Raw genomic sequence first — 16999 nt, 5'->3', positions numbered from 1 at the left:
GTTCTCTCTAATTTGTCATCTTTCTTCATAAAATGTAGAACTGAGGCCTTGACCTGTCCTCTGGTGAGCCTGGCATGGAGTTACTATTGCCTGAGTCTAAACGCAGTATTTCTTCTGTTGTGATAGCTGCAGCACACCTGTATTTATTTTTGATGTGTTTCTTCTGTTTGATTGTGCTGTTCTTTTTATGTTATTTGGAAGTTTAATCATAAAATTTATAGGCTTCTTACTCAAAGTATGGTCCATGAACCAGCACTGGGGTTTCCTGGGAGCTGGTTAGAAATGTGGAACCTAGCCAGGTATGGTGGTTCACATCTGTAATCCTCTCGGAGGCTGAAGAAGGAGAATCATATGTTCAAGCTCAGCCTGGGCAACTCAGCATGGTCCTGTTTCAAAATAAAAGGATTTGAGGTCCACTTCAGTGTTGAGACCCTGAGTTCAATCCCTAATACTAAAAAAAGGGGGAAGGGGATAGTTGTCTTCTCTCTGGACCCCATTAGTAGCTCTTAGCACAGTTGTCTCTTCCCTCTCCTCCTTACCTTCTTCTTTTATCTACTCCCTACCTCCTTTTTATCTTTGTTTTTTTCTTTAATGGCATTTTAAAATTCAGGCATAATTTAATTTGCATACAGTAAAGTGCATACATCTTAAAGTGTATAGATCAATCATTTTTCCATATGTCTATACTAATGTAGCCACATCCATATCAGTAAACAGCACATTCCCTATAGAACATGAGATTCCTTCATGCTTTTTCCCAGACTGCTCCTCGGTCCCAGAGAAATCATGCCAGGTTTTATCAACATAGTTTTGTTTTAAAATTTTATATAAAAGCATATAATAATTTGTATTACTCTGTCTCACTGTTCTCAATACACTTGTTTTGATATACACACACACACATATCTATGTGGAATTCTCTTGTACAAATATGGCACAGCGTGTTTGTCCACTATCCTGATAATGTGCATCAGAGTTGTTTCTGTCTTCATCCACCATGAGTAAAGAGATTAGCATTCTTTAATAGTCTTTATGCTCATGTTTTTTGGATAAATACCTACAAGTATAATTGGATCAAAGGGTCAGGGTAATGTTAAGCTTTATGAGAACCTTCTTAGTTGCTTTCCTCATCACTGGGACACAGTACCCAAAACCCACAACTTAAAGGAGGAGAGGTTTATTTTGGTTCATGATTTCAGAAGTTTCAGTCTATGTTTGCCGGACTTAAACTCAGAAATAGCATGGTGGAAGTGCCAGGGAGGCAGCCAGGAAACAGAGAGGAAATGGAGGTCCTGGGGAGGGAGCTGTACCCTTCAACATCATGTCCCCAGTGATCTACCTTTTCTGAGCAGAACCCACCTCCCAACAGCAAGTCAGTAACCTCCCAAAAGTCCTGCCTGTGAGTGCACGAGACCATGGGGGAATATTCTCGATCCAAACCACAACACATGCCAAGCAGTTTCCCAAAGTGGTTCTGTCATCTTGTTCTCTCACCAGCAGTGTGTGAGAGTGCTGGTTGTTCGGCTTCCTTACCTACTGTTAGTATTGTCAGTCTTTATTTTAGCTAGTCTGGTGAATGTACAGTCATATTTCATTGTGATTTAGATTTTCATATCCTAGATGGCTAATAAACACTTTTTCCTGTGTTTCTCAGCCATCTGTACACTTAGTTTGTAAATCCCCTGTTCAGGTCTTCTGCCCTCCCTTGTTCTAAGGATGCTTTCTTCTTCTGTACTCTGGGATGCTCTATACTCCATTCTCTGTTCCTCTGGCTTCATTGACCACCCCTTTTGTGTGCCTTTCTTTGGGTCCTCCTCCTCTTTCCAACCTTTTAACACTAGAGAGCTCCAGGGTGCAGTTCTTTTAATCCGTCTCTTCTGTCTGCATTCCCTCCCTGAGTGAAGTCATTAAGTCTCATGGCTTTCTGTCCTTGATACACTTGCAATTTTCATCTTCATCCAAGAGTTTACCAGGAATCCCAGCCTTGGGTATCACAGTGCCTCTTCACCATCTCCATTTCACATCTAACTGGTTTCTCACACTTAGGATGTCCAAAATAGGATCCTTGTTACCTTGAAACTTTATTTTACATGTAGAAGACTATAGTGCCATTCTTTTTGCTTCCTTATTTTTCTTAAACCCTACCTCTATTGCACAAACAGCCTTTATACTGAGCCCACGGAATATATCCATAAGCCAGCTCTTTCCTGCCATTACCACTGTTTCCATCTAACCCAAGTTTCCATCTTTTTTTTTTTTTTTGCTTCTTTAGTGATTTGAAGTAGCCTCCTTCATAATCGGTATCCTTGATTCCATCTTTGCCCCCCTTATATTCCTTTGCTTCTAACCCCCCAGTGGCTTCTCATCTAACTGTAAAATTTTTTTCTTTACAATATCTAGAAAGCCCTATAAAATCTTGCGCCATTGCTTCCTCTCTGAACATATCTCCTATCCCTCTCCCCCCGCCCTCTCCTTTGTAGCCATGGTTGCCTCATTGCTGTTCCATGAACACACCAAGCTGTACTGCCTCAGAGCTTTTGCATTGGTTTTCCTCCTACATTCTTATTTCATTTTTGTCTCTGTGCAGATGTCACCTGATTAAAACCACCCTACCAATCCAAATGTGCCCATCTCAACTCCTTTATTCTGCTTCTCTCCATAGAACTTGTTACCATGTAGCATACTTTTCATTTGTTGCTGAATCTCTTAGTCCTTGTGTTAGTTACTTTTATCTTGTTGCTGAGACAAAATACCCAACACCCAAAGTTAGAGGGGAAGGGGCTTATTTGGCTTGCCTTTTGTAGAGGTTTCAGTCCATAATTGACCAACTCTGAGGCAGGGATGACAAACAAGCATGGAAGAGCATAAATAACCTGGAGCCCACAGGGGGTAGCAAAGGCAACAAGGGAGGGCCTTAATAGCATCTTCCTGCCCCTTTTATTTTATTCAGACTACCAGGATTAGGGCTGTGCTAAACCACTCACGTGTAGTGGTTTAGTAATCACATGCCCTTAACTGCAGTATCACACATTCCAGATTCAGTTACCTCTGACCAAATGAGGCTTTGGGGAGACATCCACACCCAAACCAAAACAGTCCTCGTACTGGAATATAAGCTGATATAAAATGGAACAATTTATATTCACTGATTCATACCTAGTAGCTACAGCAGAGCCTGGGATGTAAGAGGACCTCAATATTTATGGAATGAAGAAATGAATGGATAGTGGTAGATATATATGGATAGATGATGGATACTTCTAACTTTATGTGTTATGATTACTATCTCAATTATCATTGAGTTTTATGTTGTACTACTAATTTTAAAGGCCAGTTCTTTTTATTCTTTTTAAACAAAGTAATGGTTTGGATAAATATGTTAATTTCTTAGCTCTCTAGGAAGGAAAGCCACCAAGAATCAGAGAAATACTTCCCCCACCTGGTAATAGTGTCTTGCTGTATAGCATTAGGCCTGAAGCATGACTTAAAACCTTTGGTGCTGAAACTCATCACTGAGGGTCAGCCTTATGCCTGTACCTTTCAGAGAAAATAAGAGACCAAGGTCATGCGTGCACATTCCCTACACCCCCTCTCATTTGAAGACAGTATCTCTTTCCTACCAAAACAGAACTTTGTCTACAGGGGGTTCTGCAGTAGTCCCAAGTCTGCAGGCTTTGGTAGTGCTCAGACGTGAGCTGTATAGTTCTTTGGGCTTAAAAATCATCTGTGGTATGGGTTCTTTAAAAGAACATCAAGAAACACCCGTGTCTTGGTTGGGTTTCCCCAGAAGTAAACCATGAGGCAACAATTCAAGTGCAAGAGTTTGTTTGGGATCTAAAAATAAGAGGGATAAAAAAAGCAGCTGAAGGACAGGTCAGTAAGCCAGGCACTACTATGGATAGCTGGACTTACTCCCACTGGAGACCTGGGTCCATAGAACAGGTGCCTTAGAGTTCTCCTGCCTACGGGGGAGTGGACTGGGGTCATTATCCACCAACTCCCATCAGTCACTAATTGAGAGCTGCTCTTTGGAGCATTAATTAGCCCAACAGTGGGACCAGATTGATTGAGGCTGACATCTTGTCAGATGTGCTTTAAAGCCTTTCTTATCTGAGGAGGTTTTGTACTTGAAAGGGAATGGACACCTCTGTTAATATTAGGTCTAGTAGAAAGTGCCTTTATTTTAAAACAATTATTATTTTATAGATATTCACATAATACTTGGGTTACTTATAATACTAAAAACATGAATTTAAGACGTTTAAGTTAAACCATATGAAATTGATACTATTGTAACCCAAAGACAGCCAAATTTGGCAATTTCATAGGGTTCAAACAGATTTTACCATTTATTTTGAAAGTAAGCCAAATCAATTGAATTTTTTCATAAGTCTCAGACTCCCTTAAATGTTCTCAGTGCCTTCAAAAAGCAAACCTCTGATTTACTGATCAACTGGCTAACACAATAAGCCAATTATATAAGAGGATTTAAGTTTCTTTATGTCTACTTTGATTTTCATTTTGCTTCGGTTTGGGTTTTTTTTCTGGAGCCACATTTACACTGGCTTTCCTAGAAAAGTGAGAGTTACCGAGCCTGAGGTAGAGGCTTGATTCATTATAGCAAAAATTTCCCAAATTGCTGATCTGACCAATAAGATATTTTTTTGTGATCACAATCTTTTCTCTCAAATAACTCTATTTGGAGTATCTTATCTTCTTCTCTTTTTTTGGGTACCAGGGATGGAACTTGGGACCTTGTGCTTGTGAGGCAGGCAGCAGAACCACTGAGCTAAACCCCTGGCCCTGGAGTATCTTATCTTTATAATAAAACCTAATATAAATCTACTTTGTGAGTTTTTTCCTGCAAAATTATTTATTTAGAAAAGGCCCAATGTAATTCGATTAAATCTAAAAGTTTTTTAAATCAATTACAGCTTTTTTCCATGAACTACTAATACTTAAAATATTGATATGTTAAGCCTTTAACATAGTTTCTATTTTGACCTTTTAATAAGATGAGTTATATTTTAAAAATCTACCCCCTGCTTGGTCATCATATATTATTATTCAAATATGTTATTGGGTTCAATTTATTAATATTTTATTTAGTATATTTGTGTCTATAGTCACAAATATAATTTTTCTTCTTTGATTATGTGGTGTTTGTCAAGTTGTGGTATTAGACTTTTGCTAGTATGTGCAAAAATTATTGTGAAAACAGGTGACTGCCATAGTTGCAGCAGCAGGCAACTGAAGCCAGCCCCAATTGACCATTTAGTTAAGTGCCAGACACTATGCTCAGCACTTTTTATTTGCATGTTTAATACCCAGAACAGTTTTCTGATGAGGAAACCAAGGCTTAGTAACAAGGTTAAGGAAAGCACAGCTGGTAAGTAGTAGAGCTGGGATTCAAGCACAGACAGATCGACTCCAGTAGGCTTTCCTGTATCTTCTTTGCATAAAGAGGCTTATTTACATGTCTGATGGAGTGTGCTGCCCACACATGGCTTTGTGGATATGACCCTCCAGAATGCCAGGTGCTTCATGAATTAAATCTTTCTCATTACATCATCCCCTGTGTTTTTATGCAGGGGGTAGTAGGCAAGAACGCATTGGTGAACTTTCTAGGGCAACTATGATATGTCTGAGCAAGGCTCTCTTCATATCCCAAGCATATTGACATGCAGAGCCAGTCCCTTACCAGGCTTCCCTGGAGTGAGCTTTCCTTTGGTGCCTATGCATCTCCACAATGGATTCTGGGAAACTGTAGCAGTCTTGCTTTTCAATTTTCCTATCTAGAATTAATTTGTTCTCAGGTAAACTCAAGGGGGAAGATCTCACATGAGAACTTTAACCTTCAATGGGGTAGGAAATGTGGAAATAGAACAATCAGTCCTGTTTTCCCATCTGCCTGTTAAGCATTGGACAGTTGGAGGAGTAATAAGAAGAGGCACACTTCCTCAAATGGCTTACACTTTCTTCCTCTGTCTTGGACTCACCCACAGTTGTCCCAAATCAGGTCCAAATATAGTTGGGAAAAATCCAAATCTCCTAACTAAATACATGAGTGAACTCTTAGATGCTGGTGTCCTTGTACTATTGACATGATTGATCTGAAGCTCTTGAAGTCACCAGGGAAATTGGTAGGCTATGAAATTATTTATTATATCATGGAACAACTGGAATCCTATGATATGCCCTAATGTCCTGGTATGCAGTGTACAATGGAGTGGTACTAAATTGTACAGACATCTGTGGTTTTCATGGGATAAAAACCCTTATTTTCATACATTTTTCCTCTCAGAAAAGTCAAAACATTTCTATCAATAAGAGACTGAATTAATGACAAGTAGTCCATAGTTTACATGGTTCAGAAATAGGCATTGAGGAGATAACTTACCTATATCTTGAAGATCTAAAGGAATTAATCCTCCACCTACTGCAAATACTGAGCAAGTACATAGTTAAATAGTACATGACTTGATCAAGTGTAGGATGACAGAGCTATTCATTCATTCATCCAGCAAGCATGAATTGTGGCTTTACCTTGTATTAGGCATAGGAGATACATGAACATAACAGATATAGGCCTTGCCTGCTTACATCTCATCAGAAAAATAGATCTGAAGAAATTGGGACTGTGGTAAGTAGAGCATGCTTGAGTGCCAAGGAAGATGTTCATGTGCATTGTGACAGGTGTTCAGGAAGAGAAAAGATGCTGGGGCCAGGAGGAACACTGGCCTCTGCAGGAAGACATTGTGGCTTAAATGGAGTGCATAAGAGAAGAGGCCTAAGGTCAGGCTGAGTAACCAGGAAGGGAGCCAGATAGTGCAGGCCTTGAGAGGTCTGTGGTAAGATGTCCACACCAAAATGGGGAAGGATAGTGTCTATATATTACATCTTCTATTTTTCTGAGTATTTGAGCATCCAACAATGTTTATAAAGTGCTTTAGAATGTTTATGGATTTACTTATTATAAAACTCTAGCTGAATAATTAACTCTGGGGAAGAAAGGCCCAAAAAACAAAAACTAAAAAATCTAAAACTATACTTGATGAAAGTAGAGACTGTGTAATTGAGACCAGAACTGTCACCATAAAAATCCATTTACACATTTTGTCACTGCTGATGATCATTACCCAGTGGATGGATCCAAGCTTTCAGTTTGAACTGTGTTGTAGGAAGCTAGAGGCTCAAACTGTAAAATACCTAAAAGTTTGTATTTCACAGATGGAACAGCTGCTGGTAAAGGAAATGGTCTATTGAAATCACAAATCCAAATGGCATATAAGATTTTTGATACTTATTTAAGAAAACCAAATTTCAGTTCAGAATATTTCCATCTTTCTTTAGCTTTTCTGAATGTGTTACTCAGTGTGGGAGGACACAGGACTCCCTCCCAGTCCTGGTTTTCCAGCTCCAGGTCCACGAAGTGCTCTACCTGTTTATGGTATTTGTTTTCTAGCCAGTTCCAGTGAGCAGTGTTAGTTTTGGCTTTGGGAAATGGAGTTTCTTTTACTTGGCTAGAAGTATATAGCAACCATTTTATTTCATGTGTGCCTTATGAATTAGTTGAGCAGTGAAGGAAAGAGTATGCATATTGAGCATTTAGGGTTTTTTTAAAGCCATGATTCACCCAGATTTCCTAGACTTCCTCTGGCCCAGACTGAGTGGACTCACACTTGCTACTTAATTCTCCCATTTGTTCATCTGGAAGAAAGGAATTTTCTAGTGGTGCCAGATCCCATGTAGTATTTCCTTTTCCCAAAGCCATTCATTTATTATCTTCCTAATGGGGGCTTCGGCATGGGGTAGCAGGAGATAGGTTACTTGATGGCACAGTAGTTTCCCAGGTATGGGTGTGCCATTTGGAATAAAATGGAGATGTAGGGTGGAAGTGAAACTTGACATTTGGCTTTGCAGAGGAAGGACCCAGGAAAGTTCACTTCTTACACTCTGGCTTTCTCCTGGCCCCTGCTCACACCACAGGCTGCTCTACGAAGACTCTTTGTCCATAACAATCTTTCCTGCTAGCCCTTCAAACCATCAGGATGTCCCTCGCTATCTGCTCCATCGGGGCATTTTCCTTTCCTTCTCAGTTGGACAGACTTCCCAAAATGCTGTTTATCAGATCAGTCCTTTTTATAAGATTCACTGACCCAAGAACAAATGGTGCCTGACATTTGCAAAGCCTGAAATGAAGGCACAGGTGCAGTGGTTGGGTAATAGTACCAGGAAAATGGAAGAGAAGCCAGCAGCAGGCTGTTTTTGAAGTCATTGCTATTGGTGGTGCAGTCTTTTGAGAAGCGTATAGAAAGTCACCCAGAAATGTTTGCCTGAAGGAACATCCATTCCCAATTGTTTGAGGGCTGCTTCCAAAGGAAAGGTTGGTCCTGCCCTGGCCAGGGGTGCGATTGAGTGTGAGTGCCCTGGAACTGTCTACAGAAGATAGTACATAGCTGAAACCAGACCTGGGCCAGGAGGGAGAGACAAGGATCTGAGGCCTACACTAAACCCATTTCTGACTCTTCTTCAGGCTCCCACAACATCAGTTCAAACAGTAATTGTTTTCAGCCATTTGTATAAGAGCATCAGTCAGCTTCTTTTCTAGCCATAGTTTACTGGGATTTTCTACAAGCCCAAAGGGAAAAAAGCCTGCAATACTCTCTCCTTATCCATGGTTGCACTTCCTGTGGTTTCAGATACCCATGGTCAACTGCAGTCTGATAATATTAAATGGAAATTTCCAGAAATAAACAATTGATAAGTTTTAAATTGCACATGCTATTCTGAGTAATGTAATGAACCCCACACCGTCCCAGCCAGAGTGTGAATCATCCCTTTGTCCAGCTTACACACTGTCTCCACTACCCATCCGTTAATAGTAGCCATCTGGATTATCAAAACAAATGTGGAAGTGCCACAGAACTTATGTTCAAGTAGCCTTTATTTTACAGAATGGTGGTCCTAATTGTAAGAGGTTTCAAAGTGTAAGTAGATGCAAAGGAGGCACCAAGGCAGAACATCTGGAAGAACAGAGTAACTCGTCTTATCTGATAATGCTGCAGGACATATAGGAAGAATACTGTACATAGAATGTGTAGGGTTGGTTACTCTTTGCAGTTTCAGGCATCCACTGGGTGTATTGGAATGTATCCCATATGGATAAGGGAAGACTGCTGTACATACCAAGGAGATGAACAGGCAGGAGTTTGTACTCTGGGAGGAGGTGGGTATGGGTTCAAATCTAGATGTTGTCTCTCCCTGATGGTTGTTCTTGAAACTGGATATAAATTAAGAAAAAATTTAAATGTGAAAATGTCTGAAACATTAGGGTATTTAGCTGTGTTGTTCAAGAAGTTTTGAGCTAAACAAAATAAAACCCAGACTTCAGAAAAGGTAAATAAGGAATTGATTTACTTTAATCACAGTTCCTTCTGTTTCAAAATGATCCACACTGAAATTTTTAAAAAACTTCTTAACACAGTTCAGTGAAATTGAAATAAATGTGATTTAGTAACTTACAAATATTTATTTAACGGACAATTTTGCCAACAAGCTCTTTTCTGTCTAAGGAGGCTCTCTGGGAGTGGTTGCACCTTCAGCAGGCGAGGAAAGAAATTTCTTTGAAGGAGTTTGTGAAGCACCTCACTTGATTTCATTATGTTTGTGTACTTCTTATATTTTTTTTTTATTTGAAGTAGTGTCAAGTACTTGAAGTTTTGGGGACAATAAACAAAATTGATGGCCATTTTTTGGCCTCCATCTTCTGAATTGGTATGTTTTTCTCTGTTCAGAAGTTCATTCCTCAGTCTCCAGGGGACCTAATGACAAAGTGAAATGAGACAGTGTCAGGGTTTCTTGTGCACATTCTACATCTCCCCAGGCCCTATCTTCCTTACTCTTTGGTAGGTGGACTCCTGTGATCTCAGCACTCACAGCCTAGGAAGATCTGTGCTACTGTTCCACTGTTTCTTTCTACTAATATTTTCTTCCTTTGGTGTCAGTTCTGCTTCTCCCTGGTGCATAAATGGAGAAAGGATGGTTGACCTTGGCATCGTAGAAATTAGAGTATGCACAGGCAGGCTAGGTCTGCTGCTTCCCTTAGCTGGCAGCACAGGCTCTGCAAAGAGCACGTGTTGGGGACTGACTTCCTGGCTACCCCTTTCTGAGTGCTTCCAACAAGCTAGGTGTGCCCATGGAGAACTCAAACACACTTTCACACTTCACAGCAAATTTTTATCCATTATGACAAACCACCCCAACTTTTACTGGTGTAATACAACAGCCATTTATTATTATTCATGACTCCAGGCATTAGCTGGGTACTTTTTTGGCCCTGGGCCAGGCTTGCTGCTTGGGTGACCTTATCCATGGGCCTGTGTTTAACTGGCAAATCATCTGGAACCCAGCTGTTGTCTGGGGTGGGAGAGTGACTGAACTGTGAGGTTGTCATCCCTCAGCAAACTAGCCCTGGCTCATGTGTTTTTAGCAGGGTTCCAAGGGAGTAAATAGAAGTTTTAATAGCCTCTTGAGACCTGGGCTTGGAGAAGGCATAGAATTACTTCTGCTGCATTCAATTGGTGAGAGCAAGTTATAAATCCTGCCCAGATTCAAAGTGGAAAAATAAAAATCCACCCTGTGATGGGAATAGCTGCAAAATCAAACTGCAGAGATGAGTGGACACAGGGATGAATCACAATGGTGGCCAATTTTGCAAACCATCTACCATGGCCTCTGAGAGTAGGTGATTAGCCCAGTGTTTCTCAAATGAGCTATTTTGTTCCCCAGAAGATATTTGGCAATTCTAGGAGAAATTTTTGATTGTTACAACAAAGCAGTGTTACTAGCATCTAGTGGATAGAAACTAAGGATGCTGGTAAACACCTTATAATACACAGGAAAACTTCCCACCAACAAAGAACTGTCCACCCCAAAATATCGGAGGAATCAAGATTGAAAAACACTATTGTCCTGTTTTTATACATGAAGGAACTGAGAATCTTATCAGCTCTTTAAGCTGAAGAGGCCAGTTCCAATGCTATTTCTGTTCCCTTCACTACTAACCGTATAAGCATCCCTCTTGTGCACATGAGTACATCAGACCACTTTTGCCTGATACCATGTAAGATTTGTCTATGGAGCAGCATGTAGTGGCTAAGAATAAGGCCTTGTCACCAGACTTCCTGCCTTAAATCTTCCCTGGTGTCTACCAGCACTTAATATGTGTTGGACCTTAGATAAGTTCAATGACATCCCTGCTCTGTTCTCAGTTTTATTACCTGTAAAATTGACCTAATAATTCAAGCTCCTAAGTCCTCTGTGAGAAGTGAATTATATACTCATTTAGGCCCATACCTGGGGCACTATAGGCTGGTGCTGGCCTAGAATGTAGATCTTTTCTCCCAATAAAGTACTAAGAAGCCCTCCTAACTTATTCCCCAGCCTGGGAAGCTTGGGACATAGGACAGATCCTTTGTCATAAGTGCCCTAAGGTAGACCTTAGCAAGGTCTGAAGATGGAAGCCGTCTTTGAGTATTGCCTTTTCTTTCAGAACCTCTGCCACGGCATGAAGACCAGAGTCTAAATGGGGCCAGCTAAGCAAATCCTTGCTTTGGAAATGATGTGAGAATGTGAGTGAGGAAGAATGAAAGCTCACTGGCAGCATCTGGGGCAGCATGCTCCTCCAGTTGGTTGGCAAGGAGTGGGTGGGGCTGGAACTCACTATAGCTGGACTGCACAAGTGTTCCCCTCACCTACAAACCCATCCTTTTAGAAGGCCTTGGGCTTTCTTGTGCTGGGGAAGGTGGGTAGTCTCTTTTCTGTTGCTGTATAGAATGCCTGAGACCCAGTGATTTATTTTACTTTTTAATTTTTAAATTTTTTTTTATTTTTTGGTACCTAGGATCAAACTTGGGACCTTTTGCCTGCAAGGCAGGCAGCAGAACCACTGAGCTAAATCTCAGTGATTTATAAAGGAAAGAGGTTCATTTTGGTTCATCCTTCTGGAGGCTAAGAAGTCCCAGAAGATGGTGCTAGGAAAGGCCTTGGGTGGCTTCATTTCTAGAAGAAAGCAGAAGGGCTTGCAGGTACATGCAGAAGGAAAGGGAGCCTGAATTCTCACCATAGCTAACCTGTTCTCCAGAGAAAGCTATTGAGCATTTGTGAAGGCTCTGCCCCTCTCCAGCCCAAACACCTCCCACTAGGCCCCACCTCCCAACCTTCATCTTCATCCTTAATTTGAAAACATTTTGTGGTAGGAGATGCTGCACATATTTGTAGGAAGGTAAGTTTTGGAAAGTCTGGAGTTGAGTATGAAGCTAATGTTTCCCAAGAATACTCCTTGGATGAGGCTCCCATTGTGACACTAGGCAGAGGAGAAGTTTCTATCTGACCTCTTGCTTGTGATAGAGAAAACCAAGTACAATGTTCTATTTCCTGTTCTAGATTTATTTTCACAAATAAATGTTCCTCCCAGTACTGTGCTGGAAGGAACACACCTGCTCTGCCACAGGAACAGTTTAGGCAGGCACATGCATCATCTCAGGGGACACTTATGTTAAGGTAGTGAGTGGCAGAGCTGAGATTGGAACACCACCACCACCACTCCCGTCGGATGACAAACTTCCCCTTTTGTTATCCTGCCTCACAGTTAAGGATAGAGCCTGATTGTTGACATCAGCAAACTGACATCTTGTCAAGAAATAAATATCCTCCCATAATAACTAGAAAACAATAAAAGATAATGTAGAAGGCTGAATGCATGAGTATGGTTTGTGTGGGAAAGAATCTTGATCCTGGGCTCTCAGGGCTGGCATCTCAACATTGGGCAGAGGAAAGCATCCTGGCTTTGGAGTAGCCCCTTAAAGATCTGAGGTCTGAATATTAGAGATAGGGTCACTGATTCTTTACTTCAGGGGTGAGGATACAACCTGTTTAACTAGACTACTTTGGGGGACTGAAGGAAGACATTACTGATAATTAGCCTTAGCACATTAGGCATAAAGTGAGACAGTCCTAGGCAAATGGAGAACATGGTCACCATACTTAGGACCAAAATACAGGGGAGATGTGGTGGCTCCACAGGTTTCCTGGAAGGGGGCATGAGGGGAAAGACTGTGGCTTGCATCCAGGTGAGGTGGACCCCTGGGTCTTACTTACTTCTGCATAGCAGCCCTAAGGATGCCTACTGATTAGTTATCTGCTGTTGCATAACAACTTGCTCCAAAACGTACCAGCTTAAAACTACAGACATTGATTGTTTCTTCTGGTGGGTCTAGAATTCCAGGGTTGCTGTGGCTCAAGGTCTGTCATGCAATTCCAGTCAGGAGGTTGACTGGGGATGCAGTTGACTAAAGGTTTCTCACATAGGTGGTAAGTTAGTGCTGGCTATTGGCAGGAGGCCTTGGTCTTCCAAAGCCCAGCAGTACAGTCCTGAATATTGACAGACAAGGACAGAGTTTTATATCCAGCAATGCTGAGCACTCCTGATTATTATATAGGAGCTCAAGCCACCTTAACTACTGAGGGCCTAAAGACAAAGTTCAGCTCTAAGGCTTCCAAAGGTACAGATTACTCCTTAGCGAGGTCTGGGTGACCACAGAGGGCCCTACCTCAGTTCATACTTTTACAGGTATCTTGAAATCCTCTAGTGAGCATTTCTGTCTCCCCTTTGATGTTTGGAGCCATCCTGGATGCTTCTCTGTCCAACTCAGGGAAACTGGGTCTCAGAAATATAGCACAAGGATTTCTCCAGAGGGGTCCTCCAGCCTGCTCTGCTAGGTTCTGTAAAGGGCTTCAGAAAACTGTGGGATGTTTGTACCTGTTTTAACTCTTTTAGTGGTAAGCAACAGAAACGGGCATGAGTGAATACAAAATTTATTCACAACTGAAAACCTAGGGTTGGCTTTGTCCACAGCTCCCGGTTAGACCTCCAAAAGTTGTCATAGTGTTGCGCTCTCTGTCAGCTTCTCTTTCTTATTTTGTCACCATTTTAAGATAGGCTGTTCCTTAAAGGTAGCAAGATTGTTGCCAGGTCATGCTGACTCATTACTCTCACAAAAATCCTAGCAAAAATTTCACTGAGTCTCACTGGACCACTTGGCTTTAAGCTTGGATCACATGCTCCCCCTCAGGAATGGAAGTAAGATGGCATACCCCTTAAATCTGGTGGGCTAAGAGTGCAGAGGGTTGACATCCCAGTGGGAAGAGTGAGTGGTCTGGGTGGCAGGAACAGACATCTGCTATAGCATTGGTATCTCCATTTACCAATTAGATATTTGGGGCTCAGAGCAGACATAAAACTTGGCCAAAGCTAGTAGCAAGTGAGTGATCCTAATCTTTCTCTACTGCTCATAGTAAGGAAGAAAGATGTTCTCTCCACCCCAGCTCCTAACCATAAGTGATGTGTGGCCATCTAAGTGTCCACTTAAAACTCTAGGACATGACCAGTGGCTCTGGAGGGGACTAGGTTAAACCCCACTCACTGGAGACAGTGGTATGGGATGACTCACCAGTGGGAGATAAAATTATGATCTCTTTCTCAGAAACCCTTTGTAGAACTCAGAACCCTGGAGAACAAAAGTGAGAGCTTCTCATGACATTTTCTTTAAGCCTTTCAGTGTTGTCTAAGTGTAAGATTTAAACAGAATTCTTTCCCAGGTGTCCTTTTTTGGCAGTTAAAAATAATATGCTGAGGAGATACAGAGTTGGTGCTCCTTCCTCCACAGGCACTCTTCTAGAAGGTTCCAACTAACAGTCTGCCTCCTGTCTCCAAATACAGCCAAAGCCAATGGATGGAGCCACAAAGTGAAGTGAGAGAAGGGCCTCAAATTAAGACGAGAAACAAGCTCTCTCCTCAGATAAGCAGAAAGTCCAAACTTTGAAGCAGAATCTGTCAAGCTGGGCGGATATGGGAGGTGCTTTCCGCCCTCCCTCATAAGGTCATGGAGCAGAGCAGGGAATCTGAGTCTCATGCCAAAGAAAGGTCTCTGCTTTTTATAAAGCCTGTTGAATTTTCTTCACGAGGGAGCTGCAGGTTGGAACCCATAGATAGGCACACTGGCTGCCAGCAAGGGGTTTCCTGGCCAGCTGCAAAGGCCCAGGCCACTTGGCTGGTGGTCGTACTGCCATTTCCATCTGGGCTGAGGAAGACTGATAATCTTCCAGGTGAATGAGACACCATTGCAGCTTTTTATTTCTAGTTGGAAGCCTCATGCAGGCCTGTTTTGTGGCTTAAAATGATGTGCATAAAACAGTTCTTTGCCTGGCAGTAACACTGTCTTGAGCTGTAGGCTTTTCTCTTCAGCCTGCACGGTGCTAAAACAGAGGGGGACTGAGTAGTTAGGTCCTGGGTAGGGTATCCACCGTCAGGATGGTCTCTGGACCAGCCAGGGCTAGGCACATGCAGAGGCTGTAAAGACAAGCTGATGTGGATTGAAATCCTGGTTTCAGATGATTTGTGCCCCTTTTGACAAGTTGCCCAAAGTCTTACTGCTTTGTTTTACTGAACTGTACAATGAGGGTTATGGAACCTACCCCACAATGCCAGAATTAAAAATGGGCCAGACATAAAGAATATACAGGTTTAGTATCTCTTATCTAAAAGGCTTGGGACAAAAACTGTTTCAGATTTCAAATTTTCAGATTCAGGATGCTCAACCTGAACTCTATAAAATGTGTGTCTTTTCCCTCCTCCTCTTTAGCATTTCCTTACCACACAGCCATTGTAAATTTAGCTCTCAGTCCATTTTTAAAAGGGGAACAGGAGACAACCTGGGAATATGTCATACCTGGTGTCATAGTGACCGCTCATGGCCTGTGAAAGATTTCCATTCCTCAGGGGAGGGCGGGGTGGGGGGGGAGTCTGCAGATTTCCCAGCATCCCTTACTCCAGGCTAGAAGGGCACTCTTGTGTTCACTGGCTCATCAGGCCCATGCCCACCCTGTCTTGTGTGAGACTCTCCATGTGGTTACAGCCCAAGAAGCTACTTCCCTCTCAAAGGCAGGGTTTCTCAGAATCTAGATCAGCACCAAAGTGTGGTCTCCTGAGGACTAGCATCCGCATCAGCTGGACTGTTTGGAAAAGCATACTCATTGGTGCTGCCTCCTGAGTCAGAAAACTTCAGGTGAGTCTCAGAAGTCTGTGTTTTGAGGAGCCCCATTGTGACTGATGCACACCAAAGTGTGAGAACCATTATACTATAGGCATGTGATTCCAGGGCAAAGGAAAGAAAACCTCTTTCCCAGTACTCTGAAGACCCTTTCATATACCAGAACCAGTCAGAGAATTTGCACTCTGAGGTCAGACTGCCAGACCTGAGCTCTAGCTCTTTGGCAAAGTTGCTGTGCTCAGTGGTCTCTGAATCCTTATCTGAAAAACAGAATCATCAAAACACTTACCTTGTATGATTGAGAAGCATAAATTGGTTCACCCTAGCAAAATGCTTAGACGAGTGCCTGCCACATGGTCAGAGTTCAGTGCACATTAGCTCTGTCACCCTCATTTTCAGGTAGTGCATTTGGGTTGAAGGTCTTATTTCGATGGTGCTTTGAACAGCCAGATGCTTATATCTACCAGTTACTATAGGTGTTAGAATAAAGAAAAGTTGAACAGTAAGAACCATGATGGCAGCCCCCATATAGTAACTCCTTTAATCCTTATAGAAAGATGCAGTAGGAATTACTCTGTATTTTACAAAAAGGTGTTTGAGATACTACTTGGTAAATGGTAGAGCTAAGATTGGAACCTAAGTCACTTTGGAAAAGAAATCACTGCATAGTCACAAATTGAGGAATTTCCAGAGTCCTGTTTTCTTCTCCCATGAAACTAAAGAGAAAAATGGCATTAACCTGCTATTCAAGGCCCCTGCCCATATTCCCTGCAGCCTGGTATGGGCAGTAAGAGAGCTGGCTTTCCTAATATGAACAAAGAAAAAACACTTAGGAATGATAATTAAATGAATTCATGTTCAAGAGATGCTTAAGTGGAGTAAAATCA

The 16999-nt window shown here is 41.9% G+C and overlaps 1 protein-coding gene across 2 annotated transcripts in view; it reads left to right on the top strand.

Moving 5' to 3' along the window:
• Nucleotides 1–16999, top strand: part of Itga9 (integrin subunit alpha 9) — a 388816-nt gene that overhangs the window by 274140 nt on the left and 97677 nt on the right. The gene's annotated exons all lie outside the window — the stretch shown is intronic.

The sequence above is a fragment of the Heterocephalus glaber genome, unplaced genomic scaffold (genome assembly GCF_053883595.1).
Source record: "Heterocephalus glaber isolate CG9 unplaced genomic scaffold, H.glaber_assembly_v1.0 deba00001472, whole genome shotgun sequence".
Lineage (NCBI taxonomy): Eukaryota > Metazoa > Chordata > Mammalia > Rodentia > Bathyergidae > Heterocephalus > Heterocephalus glaber.
The sequence above is the reverse complement of the archived record's forward strand: the minus strand, read 5'-3'. Positions and strand labels throughout refer to the sequence as shown.